Genomic DNA, 26,848 nt, shown 5'->3' with positions numbered 1-26,848 from the left:
ATAAGTTATTGGTTTGAACCCTGGGGAGTGTTTTGTATTGGTTTTCTCCGAAATTTTGTTAAAACTAGTAGAGAGCACGATCGAGCGTAAAAAAATCGAACAATTAAGTGGGGAGGTTTGGTCCTATAAATTTTGTGGTCCAATTCCGAGAAAGATTATGTGTACTCAAAAGCTAATCCAATTACGATTTTTGCGGGTGGAAAAAAAAGAATAAACAAATCTCGAGCATAAAAATGTTTCCTGGAACGCACTGTAGGAGCTTTGTTATCGTGCTATCTTAGCCTATTAATATTAAAAATGTCATAAGAGGTTTTTTTTTTTTTTTTTTCCTAGAAGAAAAAGCAGTATATGGATTATATTATGTATTTGAAAAATACAGTATATTGATATATACAGATATTGGTGGATCATAAATCCCGATTATGCCCTCGATATCAGAGGGAGATGTACAGAGCATCATCATCACTTGGGGCAACAAAAAAACATAGCAAAATTTAGGACTATCCAGATATTCGGAGGACTGTAGGAGATAGATATATCCGAAAATATAGGCCTTATAGCAAAACAGAAAACTGCAAGCATTATATGTCGGGCATAGAGAACGGCTGAATCTCATATGAGCAGGAATCCATAGTGATGACCAGATGCCATATACCGATTGGAGCATGCATCCCTTTCTTTGACAAAGCATCTACATGTACATTTTGATTTCGCTTTGTATGCACAATAGGAAATGTAACAGACTTCCATAAAGATGCAATCCTGTTCAGCCATCCTGAAAGGCTGTCATTTGATATTTTATGCTTACCATTCACATGATCAATGATAATTTTCAAGTCCCCATATACATTTATAGGTCCAATATCCATGAAAGAATAGAAGATGAGCAGACCATGCAGGGCCATGGCCTCTGCCTTATTATTTGTCCCTTTACCACCATTCTAGAAAATGGAGAAATGGAGATCATTTGAAAGAGCTATGAACACACCACAAGCGCATGTGCCATCCTTTGCTGCACCATCAAAATGTGCTCTTGGAAATAAGAGCGGCTGTAGGATAGAGGAAGCCATCTGTAGGTTTTTCTGCTGAGGCATGATCTGGTGGTAGGTGAAATAATATGGAATAATCTTGTCTATAATTCTTCCAAATAGCTCACTGTTGTTTTGAAAGATTATTTTGTTCCGTCTGATGAGCCCCAAAAATGGACAATTATTTGGGCTCATTCAACCTCCTAATTTGACTTAATCCACCATTCTCATTGGTTTATTGCATGTTTTTGATTATTTTTATGTTAATAGAGTGAATTTGGTTAGTCATTATGCCAACAAGTCTAATGGGTGCTTTGTGTAGCCTTTTTGGTCCACTTGGAGACAAAATTGAAGGTCTTAATGAGCACTTGGCAGCCAAATTCGTGGGAGAACAAGCTAGAGGATTTGTAGGAAGGTGTCCCCCTCATTTATGGGCCCTTACCTCGAATTCTCCACCATCAGCTTGGAGTTCAAGGGCCACCGAATCAATCAGCACAAGGGCAGCCAAGCAAGTCAAGTAGGACTGCTGTTAACTACAAGTCTTGGGCAGCCAAGTCCCTAAATTTTAGGAGGACTGTTGGGTCCTCAAATTGTATAAATAAGAAGGCTTAGGGCCTCAATTTGCTTAGCTAGTGGCTAGTCATTTTGTAGCTAGTAGTTAGTCATTTCATAGTCTTGTGGTAGTCATTTTGTAATTCGATTTGTAAGCCATTTTTGGCATGATGTTAGATTTTTGACTATGATATTTTAATAAAAGGCAGACAGATTTGAATCCAATGCTGAGTTCTTAGAGGAGCTATAGCTCTCAGGTTTGGGCCCAACCTGAGAGCAATAGACCTCCTTTCTTTTGTATTGTTACTTGTCTTTCTTTTATCATTGCATTTCTTTCCTTTACATGCACTTGAAAAATACAGTTTGCTGAGTTGACTGTTTCGGTTTGGTTATGTAGGTTAGTTTCATGAATGCAGTTGTTTCAGTGGTTCAGAATTAGCGTAGGGAGATTGAAGTTACGTTGAGTTCAAAAAGGTTGAAGGCATGCTCACTTTCACCTCTGTTTGGGGACCGGAAGTGTAGACCGTGCCAACGGCCAAAAACACTGTTTTAACATATGCATGCAAGTAGTGATGTAATGTTTTCGATTGAAGAATTGTTCATGCGATTATATCTTGAGTAATGACTCTTTGGTTCAGCATCATGCACGAATTCCCTTCAACTTACCTTGCTGCTCTTTGATTCCTAATAAAACAGTTAGAATAGGTTGGTGAACTTTCGTTTACATGCAAGATAAAGGTGATTTGTTTCATTTATACTGTGCAGCACCACTCCATCATGTTCTTACCCTTCTGAACCATGTCTAAGACACCTACTCATCCTCTGTTCAGCTCATTTACCTTCCAACCCTTCTACTGTCCACGTTGCTCAAATATTTTGACTTTCCACTACTCTACCCTTCTATCGACCAACCAGCTCTATCCACTCTCTCTCCATCTCATTTCTCTGTCCATAGGCCATCACAAGTTCCTCTTTCATCTTATCTATCCACCCATCCAGCTCATCCACTCCTCCATCACCCAAAATTCCACTTACAACACATCCTGTAGAAGTTAGCAGACTTCCTGTAGAATTCCTGAGTTTCCTGTAGGATCCCCTGCAGACATCCTGTAGAAGCCTGCAAACTCGGTTGCCGAGAACCTGAACGTTGTGGACTTCTGTGGACTGATGCTAGGGATCCCCTGGGACCTCTCCTAGCCCCCCTGACCTTTCCCAAGCTTTCCTTCCCTTCAAACCACTCCTGCACAGTCAAACCCTAATCAAAAGCACCATCATAATAACTCCAACCACTTAAGGAAAAAATACAAAAACATGTCTTTTCATATGCAAGTAGCTTAGATTCATGCATTTCAACTCACTAGAAGTAATGGCATCAGTGGTAGAAGTTTCATTCCCATTTCTTGCATTGTAAGGGTTAAGCTAGTCAAATTAGGGTTTACTAGGGTTTCCATGATTTGTTGGCTTTCAGTTTCCTTTTTGCAAAGTAGGTTAACTTCCTTCGAGATAGCTTTCGTCCATCACTCATAAAGCTTCTTCTGAGAGCATATAGAAGTTGGCTTGAGCCCTAGCGGACTTGTGCCAGCTGACCAAGTGACAGCTGCGACAAGAGCTAGTACTTGTGCATACAGCACCGTCGCTTCCAAGTTTGTACGAACTACCGGGTTGATAAAATTAGAGATAGGAAGCTCCAGGAGTTGTAGCATTATTGCTACAATACTGGAGCCCACCATCTTTTTGGCGCCGCTGCCGGGGAAGCGTCAGAGTATTGGTGATTGTCGCTTTTCTTCTATTTTCCACTACAATCTTCTGCTAAGTAGTTTATTTCATTTCCATTATGCAATTTCGTTTATGCAAAAGTAGATTAGCATTTCCCGCTTTCATAGATTAGCATTTCAATTCCGCAATTTCATTTCTGCAAGCGTAGATTAGCATTTCAATTCCGCAAGCGTAGACTAGCATTTCATTTCTGCAATTTCATTTGAGCAAAATAGATTAGTCATTTCCTGCTTTCATTTCAATTCCGCATTTTCATTTCAGCAAGATAGTTAGTTGCAGTTCAATCTATTTTAGTTTTTGCAGGTACAAGTAGAAAAAAGAAAAAAAACAACCAAAAAGATTTCCTTTCATGCCTGGTAGGAGTAGAGATAAGTTAGAAAAATATTTTCACAACACCCCCCTTTGCTTCACACAGCCAACCTTCTTTCTTTTTCGATGGCTGTGACTAAGAAGAACCCCTGGGTGGACATCAAGACATATCTGAAGAACCTCTAGGGGAGAAGAAGAAGAAAACATTCCTCTGGAGAAAATGGCTACAAGTAGAAATGTTGGGAGCAGTACCTTATCCAAAAATGAATTTGTGAATCAGATCGAAGATTTCAAGAGTGATATGAGGCAGTTTCTTGCCATGCAACTGGATACCTTGCGGATCCAAAAGAAGCAAGAAGAAGCCAAGAGGGCTTTGGCCATTTTTTGTCCTAGATGCACTAGAAAGCATCCTAGGAACGAATGTCCAATGCACTCTCTAGAAGTGTGTTTTGTTTGTGAAAGAGACCATCCTACGAATCAGTGCCCTTCCTTGCCCGGAATCAAAGCTGCCTATCAAAGGGCCAAAGGAGCCACTGAATCACTCTATTATATGAACCAAAGGAGGCCGCATGGACCTAGATCTTACCAGCAGGAACTGCAAGGGACACCCGAGACCTATTATGACCCCTATCAAGCCACTTTCATGCCTTCTTGGGGTCCCCCTGCTCATCCTTCCTGGTTCACACCTCCTCCTTGTTCCTTCACAGATCCATATTATGCCCAACCAGTTGCTCATTCATTTCACTCTTATGCTCAGCCACAGCCTCAGTGGAATGCACCTTATCAAGAGTGGAGGCCCCAGTACAACTCTCATCCCGCTCATTTTCCTCCACCACCTGCTCATCCACAACCATCGCCTCCTCCTCCACCAAGGCAACCCCAAATGCCTACCCAACCACAATGCCATCCATCTCCATCTCAATTTCACACCTCCACTCAACTACCTGTACCATTTCCAAAACCACACAATGGAGCAGCTCAACCCCATTGCAAATCTGAGGCACAACATATCCAAACAACTCCTCTTGAGCCCAATGATCTTCACCAAAGCTCAGGAAGAGTGTTGCAAAGCAGAGATTATATTGACAACATTGAAGGACCAAAAGCAAAAGAAGATTCCAAAGAGGAGATCAAAGAACCATGGGCTGCACTTGATGAAGAGAAGAGATCAGAATCAGAGATCGAGAGAGTTCCCTCATGGTTACCATCAAATCTTCCATGTATTCAAGAGAAAGATCAACAAAAAGAGGAAGATGAGAAGATCATGATAGAAGGTGACATGAAGAATGATCCAGATCAGCAAAAGAACCAAGGATATCAAAGCTATATTGAGATATGGTTTCAAAGGGTCACTAAGTTGCAGCGGTACTCTCTTCCTCAGCTCTGTTTGATCCCTTCAAAATCAGATCATTTGGTTTCTGAGATCCGGATACCTGTCAAAGCATGCATTTCGAGCCTTCACATCATTTTTTCTCTAATCTCGATGTGCACATGGCTCCATTGGAAGTATTCTTATACTTGAAAATGATTTTGTTTTTCAAGTAGGGTAGGGTAGAAAAAGAAAAAAATGAAAAAAATGAGAAAAAAAGGAAAATAGAAATCTAAGGTGAAAACCTCCTCGGAGGCGCCTTAGATTGGCTCATTGATTGAAAACCTCCATGAGGCGGTCAATGGGTTGAAAAAAAAAGAGAAAAGGCAATAAGATCTTTGGGTGAAAACCTCCCTTGGAGGCGCCCAAGGCAGGCAATTAGGGTGAAAATCTCCATGAGGCGCCCTAGTTGTTTTTCAAAAAAAAAGAGGGAAAAAGAAAAAGAAAAATAAAGCTAATCTCCATTGAATAATTTCATGTTGCAGCAATGACATTGCAGGTTGCAAGAAGGACGTTTCATGACAGGAGGAGCACTCAAATCAAGGTTAAAGGAATTTTTCTTGTGCCTTCTACAGGAAGCTCTGTATTTCTACAGGAAACATCCTGTAGAACCTTTGGACGAGCCAAATTCAATTTCAAAAGTGAATCTAATGGTGGGAGCCTATTGGTTAGGCCTGCAAGCACTTGTGTGTCCATCCCTTGCCTTTCTCCATCATTTTTTCCACCTCATTATGCTTCTCATTGTGCTTCTACAGGAACTTCCTGTAGAAATTGTGGGAAACTAGTCATGGATTTCAAAAAGTGGTTTGGCGAGCGTGGTAGTTTCCTCAAGGGTTAAGAAGCATCCTGCACTCTTCCAACTCCTCCTCCATCATCTCCATACCTGCATCACAACCAAAATTCATTTTTTCATACCATGCAAACACATGCAAAAAGCCTTGAAGCAAAAATACATAGAACAAAATTTGTTTTTGCCATAACTTGAAAACCATGCATCCATTTGAAAAGTTGTTTTATAGGGAATTGCATAGGGAGGATGGCAACATGCTCGAGCAGTTTCATGCCATTTCGGTGCACGGTTTCCAAGAAATCAGCCTCCATCACCATCAACCATTTTTGCATTTTCTCCATATCCGTGCATCCGTTTCAAAACCTGTTTCATGGGGATATGCATGTGAGTGATGGTAACCTACCCAAGCAGTTTCAGCAGATTCTGATGCACGGTTTCCGAGAAATCGAGCTCTGAAATATTCAGCGATTTTCCATTTTTCTCGAAATCCGTGCATCCATTGATCACGATTTTGCTATGGGAGATGCATAATGATGATAGGAACATGCTCACCGAGTTTCAGATCAATCCGGTTCACCGTTTGAGAGCAATGGCGAAAACAAGTTCTGGTTTTGTGACCATGCAGCAGCAGCAGCTTGAAGGTGCAGATCTAAACGTGGAAACAATTGCATGCAGCTCAGATCCGGCCAGAGGACACCTGCACAAGGAGAAAACAATCAAAGATTAGCAGCCAAGCCACATGCAATCAGAAAAACCAATGCATGCAGCAATGACAGGCCACAACAGCTCACGGCAGCCATTCAACTTCGAGGTATGTGACTGAACTCATTCTTCTATTGCATAAATTTAATTTAAAAACTGCTTGAATTAATGGAATGGTGGGATTAAGCCACGAATTATCAAGGTTAAGCTGATTGTCTTCTCTAGAACTCAGCCGGCAGTCACGCAGTACACGGGGACAGTTGACTCACGTGGAAATTTAAAAAACAGGAAGTGTTGGCCGTTTGAACTCCAGTGCAACTAATGGTGAGTGATTACAGGCAGAGAACTACAGTTCATAATTACACTACAGTGAGGAACAACACTTCTATTTGCATGAGGCCACGTATACTTGGCCACTTCTCTCTCTCACGTGAATCACGCCTCAATTAAAGTTGCTCGGCTGACTCTCACCATCCGCTGATTAATTTTTCCACGTTCTTGACAACAACCAATGCAATACATCCAACCCTGAGACGCTGCAACTCTGATCTTTTTGTTTTGGCTACTTTCTGTGGTGCAGTCATAAACAAGCCTTCCATCATCCAGTCTACTGCCATCATCATATGGAACTGAATATTTGCAAGCTTTGGGGATAATGATTGGTTTTAGTAACAATCTCTTCCACTGTAAACCACCATCTAAAAGATGATGCTGAGAGGAGTCTAATTGTGAAATTGAAGACAGAATGTGGTTATCAGTTCACTTCGAAGTTGGAAGGTATGTTTACAGATATGAAGACTTCCAGGGACACTATGCAAGGCTTCAATGCATTGCTGGCTGGCTCCAATGAAGTCAGCGAAGAGCCTACTTTGGCCGTGCAAGTTCTCACAACAGGTTCATGGCCAACACAGCCAGGTGCATGTTGCAACCTGCCCATAGAAATCTGGGCTGTGTGTGAAAGGTTTAGGGGATACTATTTCAACACACACACTGGTCGGAGATTGACATGGCAGACTAACATGGGAACTGCAGACCTAAAAGCAACCTTTGGTAAATCTAGGAAACATGAACTTAATGTTTCCACTTATCAGATGTGTATTCTAATGCTGTTTAATTCAGCAGATTGTCTGAGCTATAAAGAAATTGAACAGGCAACAAATATCCTAGCTGCAGACCTGAAAAGGTGCTTGCAATCTCTTGCCTGTGTAAAGGGAAAATGTACTGCGTAAAGAACCTATGGGCAGGGATATAGGTGAAAAAGATACATTCCAGTTCAATGACAGTTTCACCAGCAAGTTTTACAAGGTGAAAATCGGAACAGTGGCTGCACAAAAAGAAAGGAACCACTCAGCACTAGAGGTAGATATAAGACGTAGAGATGGAAGAACAGCTATTCATGTCTTCATCGATAGTTGGGAATGCCCCAATGCACAACAGCTCTCCTCGCATCCGAGATCAAAGAGAAAGATGTAATATCGAAAGCTTGATCTGGACTAGAAAGTAGTCACACACTGGAAATACCTGGAATAAGTACTTCTCTGTGGCTTCATGTAAGTGGGTCATCTGCAAGATGGCCCACTCATACAAGGCATGTTCATTCGCACAAATGCCACATTAGAACCATACTATTGAATGAATCGATGTAGAATGTCAGGCCCCACTTGCATACAGCCTTATCCATTCTTCTGTTGTTTCCACAACCTCAATTTCATTTGTCTTCCAGTGTTTTGCAATGTTTTCAGAAAGAGGGTCATCTGGATTTGGTGCACTTAACAGTGCTTGCATACTCAGTAAAACTGTTCGAATTTGCAATGCTGGACTCCACTTGATGGAGATCAAAGAGATGAAGTTGAAGGATCTGTCCTATGATCAAGGATCTCAGCATACAATTTATATTGCCCTGCATACCTCAGTGTGAACTGTAATTTGATATCTCTCAATGGGTATTTGAAATTAAATTCCACGGTTGCAATTACAGTTTAGACACACATGGAGATCTAACCTTCAGGTAGACTTCATGGATATGATAAAGAAGCAACAGTGAGGGTCTCAATGGTGATGTAACAAACACAAGAAAGACCACCACAGAAGGAACAGGAAGAGGAATGAGGGAAAAGGACAAGCTGTTGAGGCCAAAGCAGGGGGTGGTAAAATAACACAAATGCCAAGGGAGAAGCGGTTGCAAGCACGAGCAGAGAAGACTGAAAAAGGCCAAACAAGTAGGGACACACCCAAGGCAGCCACAGCACAGTTCAAGGAGAAGGCACCCCCAACCAAGCAAGCAAAATCAGAGAAAATTGGTTCTACAGGAAGTTAGCAGACTGTTTCTACAGGAAGACAGAGGACTGTTTCTACAGGAAGCCAGCAAACTGTTTCTACAGGAAGTTTGAAAAGAGGGAAGCCAAAGGAGGAATCGGCCGAGATGTTAGCCAAAGAAGCCACCAGGGCTATCAAAGACGAGGAGAGAGATTGGTTGCTCAGAGGATGAGCAACACTTTCAGTAGGGGGGTGATGATGAGCCCCAAAAATGGACAATTATTTGGGCTCATTCAACCTCCTAATTTGACTTAATCCACCATTCTCATTGGTTTATTGCATGTTTTTGATTATTTTTATGTTAATAGAGTGAATTTGGTTAGTCATTATGCCAACAAGTCTAATGGGTGCTTTGTGTAGCCTTTTTGGTCCACTTGGAGACAAAATTGAAGGTCTTAATGAGCACTTGGCAGCCAAATTCGTGGGAGAACAAGCTAGAGGATTTGTAGGAAGGTGTCCCCCTCATTTATGGGCCCTTACCTCGAATTCTCCACCATCAGCTTGGAGTTCAAGGGCCACCGAATCAATCAGCACAAGGGCAGCCAAGCAAGTCAAGTAGGACTGCTGTTAACTACAAGTCTTGGGCAGCCAAGTCCCTAAATTTTAGGAGGACTGTTGGGTCCTCAAATTGTATAAATAAGAAGGCTTAGGGCCTCAATTTGCTTAGCTAGTGGCTAGTCATTTTGTAGCTAGTAGTTAGTCATTTCATAGTCTTGTGGTAGTCATTTTGTAATTCGATTTGTAAGCCATTTTTGGCATGATGTTAGATTTTTGACTATGATATTTTAATAAAAGGCAGACAGATTTGAATCCAATGCTGAGTTCTTAGAGGAGCTATAGCTCTCAGGTTTGGGCCCAACCTGAGAGCAATAGACCTCCTTTCTTTTGTATTGTTACTTGTCTTTCTTTTATCATTGCATTTCTTTCCTTTACATGCACTTGAAAAATACAGTTTGCTGAGTTGACTGTTTCGGTTTGGTTATGTAGGTTAGTTTCATGAATGCAGTTGTTTCAGTGGTTCAGAATTAGCGTAGGGAGATTGAAGTTACGTTGAGTTCAAAAAGGTTGAAGGCATGCTCACTTTCACCTCTGTTTGGGGACCGGAAGTGTAGACCGTGCCAACGGCCAAAAACACTGTTTTAACATATGCATGCAAGTAGTGATGTAATGTTTTCGATTGAAGAATTGTTCATGCGATTATATCTTGAGTAATGACTCTTTGGTTCAGCATCATGCACGAATTCCCTTCAACTTACCTTGCTGCTCTTTGATTCCTAATAAAACAGTTAGAATAGGTTGGTGAACTTTCGTTTACATGCAAGATAAAAGTGATTTGTTTCATTTATACTGTGCAACACCACTCCATCGTGTTCTTACCCTTCTGAACCGTGTCTAAGCCACCTACTCATCCTCTGTTAAGCTCATTTACCTTCCAACCCTTCTACTGTCCACGTTGCTCAAATATTTTGACCTTCCACTACTCTACCCTTCTATCGACCAACCAGCTCTATCCACTCTCTCTCCATCTCATTTCTCTGTCCATAGGCCATCACAAGTTCCTCTTTCATCTTATCTATCCACCCATCCGGCTCATCCACTCCTCCATCACCCAAAATTCCACTTACAACACATCCTATAGAAGTTAGCAGACTTCCTGTAGAATCCCTGAGTTTCCTGTAGGATCCCCTGTAGACATCCTGTAGAAGCCTGCAAACTCGGTTGCCGAGCACCTGAACGTTGTGGACTTCTGTGGACTGACGCTAGGGATCCCCTGGGACCTCTCCTAGCCCCCCTGACCTTTCCCAAGCTTTCCTTCCCTTCAAACCACTCCTGCACAGTCAAACCCTAATCAAAAGCACCATCATAATAACTCCAACCACTTAAGGAAAAAATACAAAAACATGTCTTTTCAGATGCAAGTAGCTTAGATTCATGCATTTCAACTCACTAGAAGTAATGGCATCATTGGTAGAAGTTTCATTCACATTTTTGCATTGTAAGGGTTAAGCTAGTCAAATTAGGGTTTACTAGGGTTTCCATGCTTTGTTGGCTTTCAGTTTCCTTTTTGCAAAGTAGGTTAACTTCCTTCGAGATAGCTTTCGTCCATCACTCATAAAGCTTCTTCTGAGAGCATATAGAAGTTGGCTTGAGCCCTAGCGGACTTGTGCCAGCTGACCAAGTGACAGCTGCGACAAGAGCTAGTACTTGTGCATACAGCACCGTCGCTTCCAAGTTTGTACGAACTACCGGGTTGATAAAATTAGAGATAGGAAGCTCCAGGAGTTGTAGCATTATTGCTACAATACTGGAGCCCACCACCGCCACTTCCATATGAACCAAATAGTAATCAATGGAATGGGACGCCAGTTAAGTTTTTGAGAGCCCCACCATTCGTAGGCTTCCATAATTGAAGGATGCGAAACAACAGGAAAGCCAAAGTATGAAGCCAATTTCATCCATAAGAACTGTGTTTGAGGGCAGTTTAAAAACATGTGCAGGTTATCTTCTGAATTGGCAAGGCAGATCATGCAAATCGATGGTCCCTGCCAACTCCGTTTTTGTAAATTATTCCAGGTGAGATTTTTATTATGATATACAAGCCATGAAAACAAAGTGATTTTTATCGGACAGCTGGTCTTCCATAGGGAGAAAGGAAAAATATTTCGGGAGGGTTCCCTTTGCTGATCTATCAATGAGAAGTATATGTCTCTTACCAGAATATTGGATCTGTCTTTCTTTGCCTGCCATTCTATACAATCTCTGTCCTCAGTTTTATATAAACCCGCATTCCTCATATTCCAAATAATCCTATTCCATTGGGCAGCCAAAACACCATCAATGCCCAGATCTCTATCCGTTTTCCATAGCGGGATGGCATTCTTCCAACCTACTATAACCTGTGCCCAGAAAAAGATACCCTTTTGGTGAAGTAGCGAGAGAAGCTGAGGGCCAATATTAAGATCCGAATCTACACCCTTTATGGCATCCAGACCTATAAGGATATGGTTACCATTTTGAAATTTCCATATGAAATTCCTGCGGAAATAAGGAAGAATTTTCTGGAAGCTCCTCCAAATCGCTGAGCCTTGTGAGGGCCAAGAAAGTCCATTTCTGAACCAATAGAAAATGTCTTCATTCCCAAGGTATTTCAGTTTAATGGTATGACTCCATAAGCTCTTTCCAAAAATCGCCCGCCACAATGATTTGCATAGGAGAGCTCTGCCAAAGATGCGCAGATTCATGATACCCCAGCCCCCAAGTCTTTTGGGGAGAGTGATGTTTTCCAGACTTGAGAGGTGATATTTTCTCCTATCCTTACTTCCACCCCAGATGAAAGTAGCCATTAAGCTGTTTAATTTATTAATTATAGACGATGGGATGTAAAACAAGTGCGCCCAATATACACTGATTTGGGCCAGAACCGCCTGAGATAAGATCATTCTGCCAACAAGTGATAAGCATTTAAATTCCCATCCTTTAATCCTCTGATAAAATCTGTTAATGATCCATGACCAGTCCAAAATATTATATCCTGTGGGCTTGAGATGATATCCCAAATATTTTAACCCCTCTTTTATGGATACCGCCCGAATATTAAAAAGCTGTGAGATATAAATCATTTCTTCATTTTCATCCTTACCATAATGAAAAGAGGATTTGTCTTCATTGACATAAAGACCAGTGGCTCTTTGAAATAAATATATAATTTCATGCATAATACGCCATGTGAATCTGCAAAGTCTAGCAAACAGTAGCACATCATCCACAAAGAGATTGTGAGTAAGATAATTACCTCTGGAAATGACAAGGGGGCCAATAATTCCATCATTTACCGCTTTCTTGATGTGTAGACTAAGGGTATCCATAACCAAGATGAATAAAAGAGGGGACAAAGAGCACCCCTGCCGAAGACCTCTTTCAGCAAGGAAAAAAGTTGTGGGATGCCCATTGATAAGGATCGCATAGTTGACTCCTTCCACGCAAGACATGATCCATTTTGTGCATTTGTCATTTAGCCCGATTTTGATGAGTAAACATCTGAGGAAGCTCCAATCCAGGCAGTCGTATGCTCTTTTTAAATCGATTTTGAGAATGGCAGCATCCATTTTTTTTGAATGCATAGAGTGCATAGCTTCCTGAGCTATGGCTACAGCTTCAAGGATGTTCCTTCCACATAGAAACCCGTGTTGTTCCTTTGAAATATGTTCTGATAACTTTCCTCGGATTCTCTCTGCAATAATCTTTGAAGTGATTTTATAAATGACATTACACAGTGAGATCGGTCTATAGTCTGCAAAGGTGGAGGAGTCCTTTTTTTTTGGGATCAGCGCTATATAGGTGGAAGAAATATATTGATGAATTTTCCCCTGAGTTCTGATCTCTTCTACCATACCCAAAATGTCCTTCTTCATTATATCATAGAAGTGGATGAAAATGTCAATGGACCAGCCATCTGGGCCGGGGCATTTGTCTTGATGAAAATGTCAATGGACCAGCCATCTGGGCCGGGGCATTTGTCTTTTTGAAAGTTTTCATGACAGAGAGTAATTCCTCCTCCGATATCTCAGCAAAGAGCCTTTCATTATCTTCATCATTGAACATACTTGTAAATGGATCAATACCCCATAAGATGTCATTAAACTCCCTGTTAGCCTCTCTTTTATATGCTTTTTTAAAATAGTTGACAACTTCATTTGCTATGTCTTCTTGAGAGAACAGATAATCTCCCTCTTCATTTTTGATTTGCCATATGGAATTTACAGCTCTTCTTTTGCTAGCAAATCGATGGAAGAACTTGGTGTTCTTATCGCCCTCTTTCATCCAAGTGATTCGGCTTTTAAGCTTCCAAGTGATTTCTTCAATCTTCAATAGATTTTGTTTCTTCTTTTCAAGTTCCCATATCCGGGCCCGAGTTTTCCATGAAATGACCTGTGCAGTCATGCCCGCAGCTAAAACAACAAGTTCCTTTTCAATCTTTTTCAGCTCAATACAGTTTTCGTGTTTTTTCCTAATTTGCCATTCTTTCACCTTGAATTTAAGACTACTCAATTTGTAAATCAATTTCTTTTTCAGCTCAATACAGTTTTCGTGTTTTTTCCTAATTTGCCATTCTTGTGTTTTTTCCTAATTTGCCATTCTTTCACCTTGAATTTAAGACTACTCAATTTGTAAATCAATTTCAATCTTTTTCAGCTCAATACAATTTTCGTGTTTTTTCCTAATTTGCCATTCTTTCACCTTGGATTTAAGACTACTCAATTTGTAGATCAAACACTCCAATGGAGAGGCCTTCCTTGAAATACAGTTAGTCGACCAACATTCCCAAACCATGTTGATAAAAGCTTCTTCTTCAAGCCAATATCGATTAAATTTGAACAGGTAACATTTATGGGCATTTGAAACCATGTTGATAAAAGCTTCTTCTTCAAGCCAAAATCGGGGCAGCATTTGAAAACATTTGTGGGCATTTGAATTTATCCACTGAATAGAAACTGGCCGGGAGTGTGAGAGATGTCGGGATGCCAAGCTTCTCTATCAGCTGTTCGTGCATAATAAATCTGTCCAATCTTTTTGCTATATAGGCATCGCCCAAGCGCCCATTATCCCATGTGGGAGACATAGAATCCGGACAGATGTCTACATAATTGAAAAGCATCATAGCTTCCTTGATTTTCTCCCCAATAGAATCAGCTTTTTTCCCCCTTCCCCAAACTTCACTTCATCTGGTCCCATTGTGCAGTTGAGATCTCCCGCGATGAGGAGTGCTTCATTCTCCAAAATACCAGAGGCAATGAACAGTTCCCAATAGGATGCTCTGTCCTTGTAAGGAGCATAAACATTCAATATATGAATCCTGTCAGAACAACCTCTAAAATTAGCAGAGATCAAAATTCCCCCAAGGCATCTAAATGTTTTTGCAGAGATCCATCTCGGATCCCATATCACTGCAAGACCTCCGAAAAGACCCGACGCCTCTATAGCCGCAATATACCAGGAAGGAAACATTCGCCTGAAGTAAGAGATAGTATCCTGACTGTTATGCATAGTTTCCTGTATTAAAATCAACCTTTAACCAAGCGACAGTCGAGGGAGACCAATAACGCCGCCATAGTGTTCTGTGAGTATGAGCCCGAGTAGAAAAGTGAGTACACAGAGATATACGGTCCGAGGGCCAGGAGGAAAAACCAGGCTCATAAGAAAGACTAAGAAATATAGTGCAGGCTGGTAATCAACTTCCCCCCACCAGAGGGCGCGGGGATGAAGAGTGAGTCGACGAAAAGCTTGAAGAGCTTGAAAGGAGGACTCAGCAAGTATATGAAGAAATCACTGCCATCCGAAGGAGTCGGGTAAGCAGGATTTCACTGCCATCTGGTGGAGTTGGACATGCAGAGTGCTCGGAAAAGAAGGCAAGTGGCCGATAAGATACGTGGCGAGTGGGCGCCAAAAGGATCATGCAAAGACGGAGAATGTTCTGCTCCTGTTCAAAATACTCATCTGCAAACAGAAGATTGGTCTGCCATGGATAGAGAATGGCTATTGGATGCTATCGCGGCGCGGCTCCACTCGCTCTCCTCCTCCCAAATCATAAGAGTTTTGTTATCGTGCTATCTTGGCCTATTAATATTATGTTAAGTTTGATATAATTTTATTTTGTTTTTCGATATAATTATTTTATTTTGAAGAAAACGTCAACATCTATGCAACATTATAGTATTTTTAAAACATATGGTTGAGTTCTATGTAATTTTATAATATTAATATTGATGATAGAAGTAGAAGTGTGAATGTTGAGCGTTTTTTAATTTTTGCTAACGCGAAGTGAGTCTAGTAATTATTGGCAAATGCAATTTATAATGTGTAACTTTGAAAAATAAATATTTATTTTCAATATTATTAAAAAAAACTATTTTCCAAACATTTGATTGGACCATAACTTAAGGGTTTTATAGCAATCTTTGCACAATATAATGTCTTGTGCATAATTGCCTCACATATTTTATGCCATGATTTATGGATATGGTTGCAATATTCATGCATGATTTGTGTAATGAAAAGCCATTAAAAAAAAATCCTTGAAAAAAAACTCATACTCAAGTAAATAACATATTTACCATCAATTACTTTCCATCATCATTGAAGAAAGCCTTTGCATAAAAAATAGATATGAATAGGATGGAAATAAATATTCTTACCAAAGTTAATTCCCACCATTATTTATGTTTTCCTCAACACTTATGTAGGAGTAAAGTCTAAATGTGTAGGCTTACTAGTGCAATAACATATTTAACATCAATTACTTTCCACCATAATTTAAGCAAGTCTTTGCATAAAAAATGGATAGGAATAAGATGGAAATAAATATTCTTACCAAAGTTACTTCCCACCATTATTTATGTTTTCCTCAATACTTATGTAGGAGTAAAACTGGAAATTTGTAGACTTACTAGTGTAATAACATATTTACCACAAATTACTTTCCATCATAATCTAAGCAAGTTTTTGCATAAAAAATGGATAGGAATAAAATGGAAATAAATATTCTTACCAAAGTTACTTCCCACCATAATTTAAGCAAGTCTTTGCATAAAAATGGATAGGAATAAGATGGAAATAAATATTCTTACCAAAGTCACTTCCCACCATTATTTATGTTTTTCTCTAAAACTATAAATTTGTAGACTTACTAGTGTAATAACATAGTTACCACCAATTACTTCCCATTATAATCTAAGCAAGTTTTTGCATAAAAAATGGATAGGAATAAGATGGAAATAAATATTCTTACCAAAGTTACTTCCCACCAGTGTTTATGTTTTCCTCAACACTTATGTAGGTGTAAAACTGAAAATGTGTAGACTTACTACTGTTTATTATCCACCAAAATTTATGCAAATCCTTGTGCCTGAGAAAACATTAATTTATTTGCTTGGAGTAAAACTGCAAATGTGTAGACTTACTTGTGCTTGCTATGCATCTCAGTTTATTAGTTCCTACCAAAGCAAGACTATACGATTGGATTTACTTATTGAACGTTGTTAATTTAGCATTGACCAATGTAAATTATAATTTTTGATGCATTTTTTCCCAAAGCATAGTTTTTAACTTAAGTGACAAGGACTAACCTGCCTTGCAACACTTATTTAGTTTGATGTTATACTACACCATTATATATATATATATGGTATGTGAAATTGGGTTTTAGGAAAGTAGGGTAATATGAGAGTTGTTTAGATTTGTTTGGCATATTACTCACTTCCAAATATTAAATTAATGTTTGCCCTCACTAATTATGAGAGAGAAAATCTATTCAATGTGAGGTGGGTGTGAGAAACCTAAGGTTTGATGTGTTAGTTATTTATATGTGAATCCTTGGTAACACGACATGGAAAATTTGTCAAACAAACAAGCAAGCTTAAAAAGCATGGTCAAAGAAATCTAAAATCAACAATAAACATGAGTATAGAAAGTTGGCTCGTAAGATCAACCTAGTTAAAAAAAACAATTTAAATTTGTAAAAAACATTATAAACTAACACTCTTGATATATAAAAAAATAAAAATATAATATTCCAATTATCCTATTAAAATCTTGTGAGCATGCCAAAATCAAAATCTTAATATACTACATCCAAAAACATGAAAAGTTGAAAGGAGGAATTTAGATGTTAAGGGGTATGTTGAACCATAGATCCAACCTTGTATCCTTATGATTCTTATTAGACCCTACTGCAGGCATGACATGGACTATAGTAATCGAAATTTCAAGGTCAATATTAGTTCAATTGTTTACTGTTGCAAATCATTACTAATAACCAAATTTTTTAGGCCCCCTCTCTTTTGTCATCTTATTTGACCTCTTCTGGAGGCGGGAAGGCAAAACCATGTGTTATATTCATCATTCGCTTCACATTTCGAAACTAGTAAACTAACAATTGAATTAATGCTAACATTAATTCCCTAACATTATTAATGTTTATTTTTCCATTGCCTATGTTTTATAAACTTTTTTTTAGCGTGACATTTGGCTCCATGGGGTTTGCGTGGCAAACTATGGAGTGTTCTACCTAGTAGCACCCGCTTCCATAGAGACCTCTATCTAGGATTAGATCTCGCAGATTGTTTTAACTTCCTAATTTAGATATGTAATCACTAAGTTCTCCTTACTTCTTTGATTCACATCAAAGTCCAGAAGTCGGGAAGAACAGGGAAGGACACGGGAGGAACAGGGAAGGACAAAAGCTGACCCAAACCAGTTGCATAGCTTCATCGATTCACCGCTTCACTCGATACTTCTCTGGCTTCACCCAATACTTCTTTGGTTAATCTGCACCTAAAGGTACAATTTTGAAATTAAGTTAAACTACAATTTTTTGAAATTAATTTAAACAACATTTTTTTGAAATTCTAAAATTCTAGTTTGTTGATATTCGTTATATCAACAGGTTATAAGTTTAATTTCATATATAAGTATGATTCATTACCATGTACCTTGAATTTTTAGTCATCAGAAAAGACAAATAAAAAAACATGCATTTATACTTATGTTCACAGATGATCAACCCAACCCCATAAAAGACAGAGGAAAGGCATTAACAGTGGCCTTTCTAACTTATGTAAAGCAATTGCGACCTATACCTGTAGCTTGCTAACCACTTGACCGCTAAAGGAGAAATAAATAAATCCATCTAGCAAAATGCGAGTAAAAGATTAGTATTCTTTATAAAAATAGAAACTATTCCATCGCGTCCTCGAAAGCGGGAACTTATAACTCAACTTCATTTTTTTTCCTAATAGACAAAAAAAACAAAGAAGGATTCCTCCATGTCAATGTATATACAACATTTTCCTGAAGCCAATAAAACTTTGAAAATAATACTCAGATCAATATATGAAGAATATTATCTCAGATATTCTGGATGATTGTTACTGTGGACTGCACGACATAAAATTTCATCTATGCAAGTTCCTTAGCATACTTGAGGAAAACATCCTTGTGATTCAATTGCAGTGACTAAACCACCGAGAGGTATTACTGTGATTTTCTACTACCAATGAAAATATCAAAATCAAAATTTTAAGGCCTTTGTTGGCCTTACCCAGAACCCCATAATAACATGAACATACCATAATAACATGAACTCACATAGCTAAAAAAATATTACCGTATTTAAAAAAGAAGAAGGCCTCCAGCGACTTCCAACAAAGAGACCATCATAGGATACACCAACACCATTTGATAAGATGCACACCACGACTAGAGGAGATGGAGAGGTTCCAAATAAGCATCACCCAGAAAAGGAAACAAGAGATTAATCCACTCAAAAGCCCTTATTGGAGGAAACATAAGATGAAGAGATGAAAGAGGCAATGATAAAGCAAGAAATACATTCAGAGTCAATTATGTCACTTACATTGACGATACTAGCTTCATTGCGCCCTTCTTGCTGCCTTTGAGTGGATCCAACTTTGTTGTAGAGAGTTTTCATTAAAATAAAACCTCTGAAGTTTAGATCTAGTGCCCGTGAACACAATTATTTTGATATTCTTTAGATGCACACAGTGATACATACCTTGTAGACTTCTCTTTGAAAGCTAGTAAAGGGATCATAACTTGAATATGCCTTTTGAGCCCACTAGACCTGCATTTTAAGGCTAATATAACAATACATCTAGGCCTTTTTCTTGCTTTATTGTCTTCAAGCGTATTGATCTCAACAGTAAGCATAATCAACATTATCCTCTACTACTATCCATTCTCATTTCATGGTGCGATTTTACAATCAGAGAAAACTACTAATGTATCAAGTTGTATAACTTTTGAATAATCTATTGTTAAGCACTGATATTAATAGCTCTTATTACTAATTCTAAATGAAATAGATGAATGCTTGATGGGTTACTGTAATGTGAGAAGTACACCCTTTCTGTTGTTACTTGATAATGAAGACATGCTAATGATTCTGGTAACAAATACATGTTGTTATCCAAATGCCTTTGATAACACTTGAGAATAGAAAATCTCTATTCGCATAGATTTGCTACCCCACAACCTTTCTTTCTTTAGTTGTTTTCCATAACTTAAAATATGTTCCTTTTTCATTTATTTACGTGCAAATTCTAATTAAGACTGTGGGAGGCAAAATTCCTTATTACCAAGAAATGAGATGTTCAAACCTTCTTTATTAAAAGCAAATAAAAACAAAGAAGTCTAAACAACGAACAAAAATTGAAACGGGATAATGCAAAAATGGATTCCAACCTATTCGAATAGTAACGACATCAATCTTGAAATCATGACAAGAGAATATTCAAGCAATGATCACGTGAGAGGGTGAAATAATGATTAAGAAAGTAATATTGATAACCAGAACATATATATTCAACTAGAAATTGATGTAGCACATTATAATTGCATTATTTAAAAGAACAAAAATGAGAAAATGAAATGATAAAAGAAGCCATTCAAAATAATAGAAAATGAAACTAATTAATATACTCTTAAACATAGTATGGGTTACATTAATTAAAAACATTATAGGTTACATTAACTAAAAATTAATTAAGTAAACTCAAAATGTTAATAAAACTATTCATTTGTTGAATTGATAATTCTTTTATCCATATCAAGTTTATGAAAAAAAATTCGGCGTAAATCACATGATATTTCATTTGTCGACGCGTTTCGAACCAACCAAGGTGGTTCATCGTCAAGACAATAACTATTCATGTAATTCCAAACTTACAATATATGTACATACAAAATTATTAACATAAATTACATTAATCGAACATAAAAAAAAAACTATATTACTAAAACATTATATCTATTATAAGCAAAAAAAATATATTACCAAAACATTATATTTATTAAAAGCAAGATAACGACACTATTATTTAAAAGAAATTTCGCTGAAAAAGATTCATCCAAACATGTTTTTATGTCTATCTTGAAATTCATTATGGTAAAAATGAAACTATTGAAGGTAAAATATAGATGGATTGGACACATATGGAGAATCATCTAAAGGAACCCCAAGTACTATATTCTATAGAAGAATGTTGATACTTTTAATTTATTTACAACAAACAAAATATTAACATTATTATACAAGAAAAACTTCAAGGATGATTTTTCCAACTAAGTCTCAATTGGATCATCAAAATTAAGTTGCAAGCTTATTAATGATTATGAATTGTTCATGGCTAGATAGTATAGTTGATAAGAATCATTCAAATACTAGACCTTGTGAAAGCGTATTAAAGTTGGTGGTATCATTAATCATAAAAGACAAAGCAAGATGATGAGGCATAATCATTGCTTGAAATTACAATGCTTCACTCTCTTGGGAAGCCCTCCTAGGGTCATATTTCAAATTACCATAAACTCGGAATGAACTAGTTGGATTAAATAATGTATACGAATAATCTTCCATAAATTCATAAGATAAATCATTATCACTAAAGCAACTAAAATACTAACATAACTTGTTGAAAATCTTGAATTTTGCATCTATATATATGTGTGTGTGTGTGTGAGTGTTAGGTCCCTATAATACTAGTGATTACTCCATTACTATTGTAGTTGTATCCCTTATTAATATTGTTGAGCCCCTATTGTCCCCACATTTTTATTACTGTGCCCCATAGAATCCCTCTATTGTTATTTTTGTGGCTTTATATTATTATTGTTAGGTCGGCTGGGTTATATTGTGACTTCATAGACTCATATATATAGAAAGGAGGTTTTGTCGTTTGAATCATCCAAGAATTGTTCATTTGTGTAATGTAAAGGAGGTTGCCCCCTCGAAGAGGCTAAATTATAAGGCGTTGATCTCTCTTTTCTATCTTTTTGTGAGCTGGTTTCATAACATTTGGTATCAGAGCTTTGGATTCTAGGGTTTTGCTGCTCCAAATAGGTCATTGTGGAATTTCGCTATAACGTTTTTTCTGCGACGTTTCAGAATCGAAAAAAAACTCATTTGAGACGAAATCGGACTGAACCTTGGGTCTGAATTTTAGAGCCTTTCGCGCTATATTTGCGGAGATATGATCTGAGGAAGTTGGTCTTTTTGCAGACTCCTCAATTACATTCCAAATAGGTGACCTGGGGAAAATCATCTTAACTTTCTCTCTGAGCATCGAATTGAAATTTTGTAAGAAGGTACAGAAAGAGGAAGGACTGTAGTTTCTTGTATATAATTTTCAGTGCCATAGGTTGAAACAGTGACACGTGGCACTTCATACAAGTTCACTCTTCTGGAAAGGTCTATAATCAGGTCATCTTGGCAGATTGTGCATAACTCTTTCTTGGAGAATCCAATTTGGATCAGACTGGTGGCATTGGAAAGAGGACGCAGAGGGCTACTACAGGTTGCAATTTCAGAACTGGATGATCCGAAATTATAGAGATACATCAGATTCAATATCTAGCTCCTACAAAGTGAAAAAAGGTGTGTAGTTTTTTTTTTTTTTTTTCTTAAGCTTGTTTTGAAAAATTAGTTTGAAGGAATTCAAAGGACATAGTAAATCATTATTATCGGTAATTGATGCCCCGAGGAAAGAAAATGCAAACACCTAGTAAGCAACCTGAAAGCTCTAGCATGACTCATGAAGAAGAGGAAGAAATGCAACATGATATATCAAAATTACGAGACCAAGTGCAACAAGTGTCACTTACACAAAAAGTAATAGAATCTACGATGAAAGATGTAGAAGCTAAGATGGATGGTTTAAAGAAAGGTGTAGAAGCTAAGATGGATTGTTTAAAGAAACTTGTAGAAGCTAAGATGGATGGCATGGAAGCTAAGATGAATGGCATGGACGCTAAAATGGATGTCATGGATGATAAGATGGAAGAATTGAAGATAAATATGAATAAGTTGCTACAAGAAGTGGTCACTAACGGTGAAAGGGTAGTAAAGGAAACTCATGATGAGAACAAAAAAAATGTTAATCATGATTCCATAGACTCTAATGTTGGATCGAAGACCCACCATATTCCAAAAATCGGTATGAGGAAGTTTGATGGCAAGGATCCAGCAACATGGATATTACAGATGGAGAAATTTTTCGATCTCAATAATGTGAAAAACACACAAAAGGTACGTATTGCAACTTTATATTTGGAACCAATCAGTTTGTATGGTATCAATGACTTTGCTCTTGTAAACAAATTATCACTTGGGCAATTTTTATGGAAGAATTGACAGCACATTATGAGGATACAAAAAGAAACACTTTTTTTAGCCAATTGATAAGTCTCAAACAAAAGGGTTCAATGATGGAGCATATTGAGGAGTTCCAAAAATTGAACATAAGGGTAAAAAATATTCCAGAGGAGCATAGGATTGATGTGTTCACAGGGACTTTAAAGGATAATATCCAACATGATGTTCGCCTTTGGGAACCTGATTCATTAGAGAAGGCATTCAGGTTAGCAAGAAAAATGGAAAGCAAAATTATGGAAACCAAGAAGCATACAAGTCACAATTATAAAGATGGAAGTGTTGTTACCCCTAGCCTTCCACAACCTATAAGGTTGACACCACAAAAATTAGAAGAAAAAAGAGCAAAAGGACTTTGTTACAGTTGTGATAGCAAATACACTAAAGGTCATAAGTGTGTTGAGAAGAAATTATTCTACATAGATTGTGAAGAGGAAGAAGAAAAGGAGCAAGAAAGGTCAAAGGAAGAGGATATACTCCAGGAACAAAGCCTAGATAAAGAAGAAATGAATCCGACCATATCTTGTAATGCATTGGCTGGAATTACCACTCCTCAAACCATCAATATAGAAGGACAAATCAAGAATAAAAAGGTAATAGTGTTGATTGATTCAGGAAGTACCCACAATTTTATTGATTGTAAGGTAGCAAAAGAATTGAATTGCTTCCTATATCCAGCACCAGAGTGTCAAGTGATGATTGCAAACGGAGGAATGATAAATTGCTCTAGAAAGTGCCATAATATCAAGCTATCCATGGGAGAATATGTATTGACTAGCCCAATGCTTTCCATTCCAATGGGAGGCGCTGATGTTGTACTAGGAGTCCAATGGCTACAATCCTTGGGTACAATAGCTTTTAATTTTCAAGAACTTTTCATGAAATTTTCTACGAAGGAAAGGAAGTTGAATTAAGGGGTATTGCGAGGAAACTGGGAAAGATAATCAGCTCTAACGGTATGACAAAGCTTCTAAAAAAGGAACAAAGAGGTGTAATTGCTCAATTATGTTCGCTAGATGTTTCCACATCGGAATCATCTATTTCTCCAGATCTCCAAAAAGTCTTGGAAAATCATTCCAAGGTATTTGAGACTCCCAAAGGTCTCCCACCTATTCGTGATCACGATCATGCTATTCATTTAATTCCAGGAAGTGTTCCTCCAAACATCAGGTCGTACAGATATCCCTATGCCCAAAAGAGTGAAATTGAATGTATGGTTGTAGAAATGCTAGAGACTGGTATAATTCAACCTAGTCAAAGTTCTTTCTCTGCTCCAGTAGTATTGGTGCACAAGAAGGATGGATCATGGCGCATGTGTCCGGATTATAGGGAGCTCAACAAGCTCACTATTAAAGATAAGTTTCCCATTCATGTCATTGATGAATTACTCGATGAATTGCATGGATCAATTTACTTCACCAAGTTGGTTCTTCGTTAAGGATATCATCAAATTAGAATGAAGACTGAAGACATTCCGAAAACAACGTTTAGAACTCATGAGGGTCATTATGAATTTTTGGTCATGCCTTTTGGACTTACCAATGCACCTTCTACATTTCAAGGTTTGATGAATTCCATTTTCAAACCATTCCTTAGAAAATTTGTGTTAGTATTTTTTGATGATATACTAATCTACAACAAGTCTTGGAAGGATCATGTTGAACATGTTGACATGGTGCTACAACTATTGGAGGAGAACAATTATATGCAAAAAGATCTAAATTTTTCTTTGGAGTACAAGAGGTGGAATATTTGGGTCATATTGTATCTCATGAAGGAGTTAAGGTAGACTGTAGCAAAATTAAAGCCATCAAGGAATGGAAAATCCCAACATCCATAAAGCATTTGCGAGGATTTCTCGGGTTGACAGGGTATTATCGCAAGTTTGTTAAGAATTATGGGAGTATAGTAGCGCCTCTAACAACATTATTGAAAAAAGATGCATTTTCATGGACTCCAGAAGCAACAAAGGCCTTCGAACATCTTAAAGAGGCAATGTGCCAAGCACCGGTCTTAGCTACACCGAACTTCACAAAAACCTTTATTGTGGAATGTGATGCTTCAAGAAATGGAATTGGTACTGTTTTAATGCAAGATGAAAGACCCATTGCTTTTGAAAGTCTTCCAATCAAGGGAAAGTTTTTACACAAAGCAATTTATGAGAAGGAAATGTTGGCAATACTACATGCACTTAAGAAATGGCGACCCTACTTAATGGGAAGACACTTCAAGGTAAAAAAAAATCATGATAGCCTTAAATACTTTTTAGAACAAAGATTATCCTCTGAAGAGCAACAAAAGTGGTTCACAAAGATGTTGGGTTATGACTTTGAAATCATCTACAAAAAAGGGAAGCAAAATGTGGTGGCAGATGCACTCTCAAGAAAGGATGAGGATGTGGAAGCATTGTTGTGTGCCATTTCTATTATCCAACCAGATTGGATAAACGAATCAAGGAAGGAATGGAAGAATGATGAAGAAGTATGGGCACTTATTCGAAAGTTACAACAAGATTCCAGCAGATCTGATACATTTAGCTGGAAAAATGATTCGTTATGGTACAAAGATCGCTTATACTTCTGTAACAATTCACAACTCAAAAAAAAAATTCTTATGGAATTGCACACTTCTCCCTTAGGAGGGCACTCAGGATTTTTAAAAACTTACCACAGGGTTAAGAAGGAATTTTTTTGGGATGGCCTTAAATCGGATATTCAAAAGTTTGTGGCGGAATGTTTGCTTTGCCAACAAAATAAAGTTGAAACAATTAAGACCCTGGGTCTATTGCAACCTTTATCCATTCCAAGCCAACGTTGGGAGGAGGTTTCAATGGATTTTATCACAGGTTTACCCAAGTCTGAGGGAAAGAGTCATCATGGTGGTAGTTGACAGACTTACCAAGTATGCACACTTTTGTGCATTATCACATCCATTTAAAGCCAGTACAGTTTCTACTGCATTTATTGAAACAATTCAAAAGCTACATGGAAACCCAAAGATTATTGTAAGTGACAGAGATCCCATTTTCACTGGAAATTTTTGGACAGAATTATTTTCTTGTCTTGGTACTCAGTTAGGTCATAGCTCATCTTATCATCCTCAATCTGATGGGCAAACTGAGATAGTAAACAAATTTTTGGAAGGATATCTTCGTTTCTTTGTATATGATAAACAGACACAATGGGTCAAATGGTTGCCTCTGGCTGAATGGTGGTATAACAATTCCTTCCATACAGCAACAAAAATGACCCCATTTATGGCACTTTATGGATATCAGCCACCATCCATCACATCATATTTAAGAGAAAATTCTAAGGTTCAAGCAGTGGAACATCACATCGAACATCAACAACAAGTCCTCCAACTCTTAAAGGATAACCTCGTGTTGGCACAGAATAGAATGAAACAACAGGTAAATCAACATCGCAGTGAAAGAAGTTTGGATGTAGGTGATTGGGTATTCCTACGGCTATAACCATATAAACAAATGTCCCTCAAGCAAGCTAAGAAGGATAATAAATTATCACCATAGTATTATGGTCCGTACAAGGTGTTGCAAAAGATTGGTACTATGGCATACAAATTAGAGCTTCCTGTAGCGTCTCGAGTGCACCCAGTTTTCCATGTTTCATGTTTAAAGAAGGTTATAGGCGACAAGCTCCCAGTTCAAACAATATTGCCAGAACTTGACGAGGAAGGAAAAATTATATTGGAACCAGAAGCAGTCACAGAAACAAGAACTCGACAACTATGAAATCGATCAATTTCAAAGTATCTCATCA

Source organism: Pinus tabuliformis, chromosome 9 (assembly GCF_031772625.1).
Source record: "Pinus tabuliformis cultivar Carrire ecotype Pingquan chromosome 9, CPIR1, whole genome shotgun sequence".
NCBI classification, from domain to species: Eukaryota; Viridiplantae; Streptophyta; class Pinopsida; order Pinales; family Pinaceae; genus Pinus; species Pinus tabuliformis.
Note: the sequence above shows the minus strand (reverse complement) of the source record.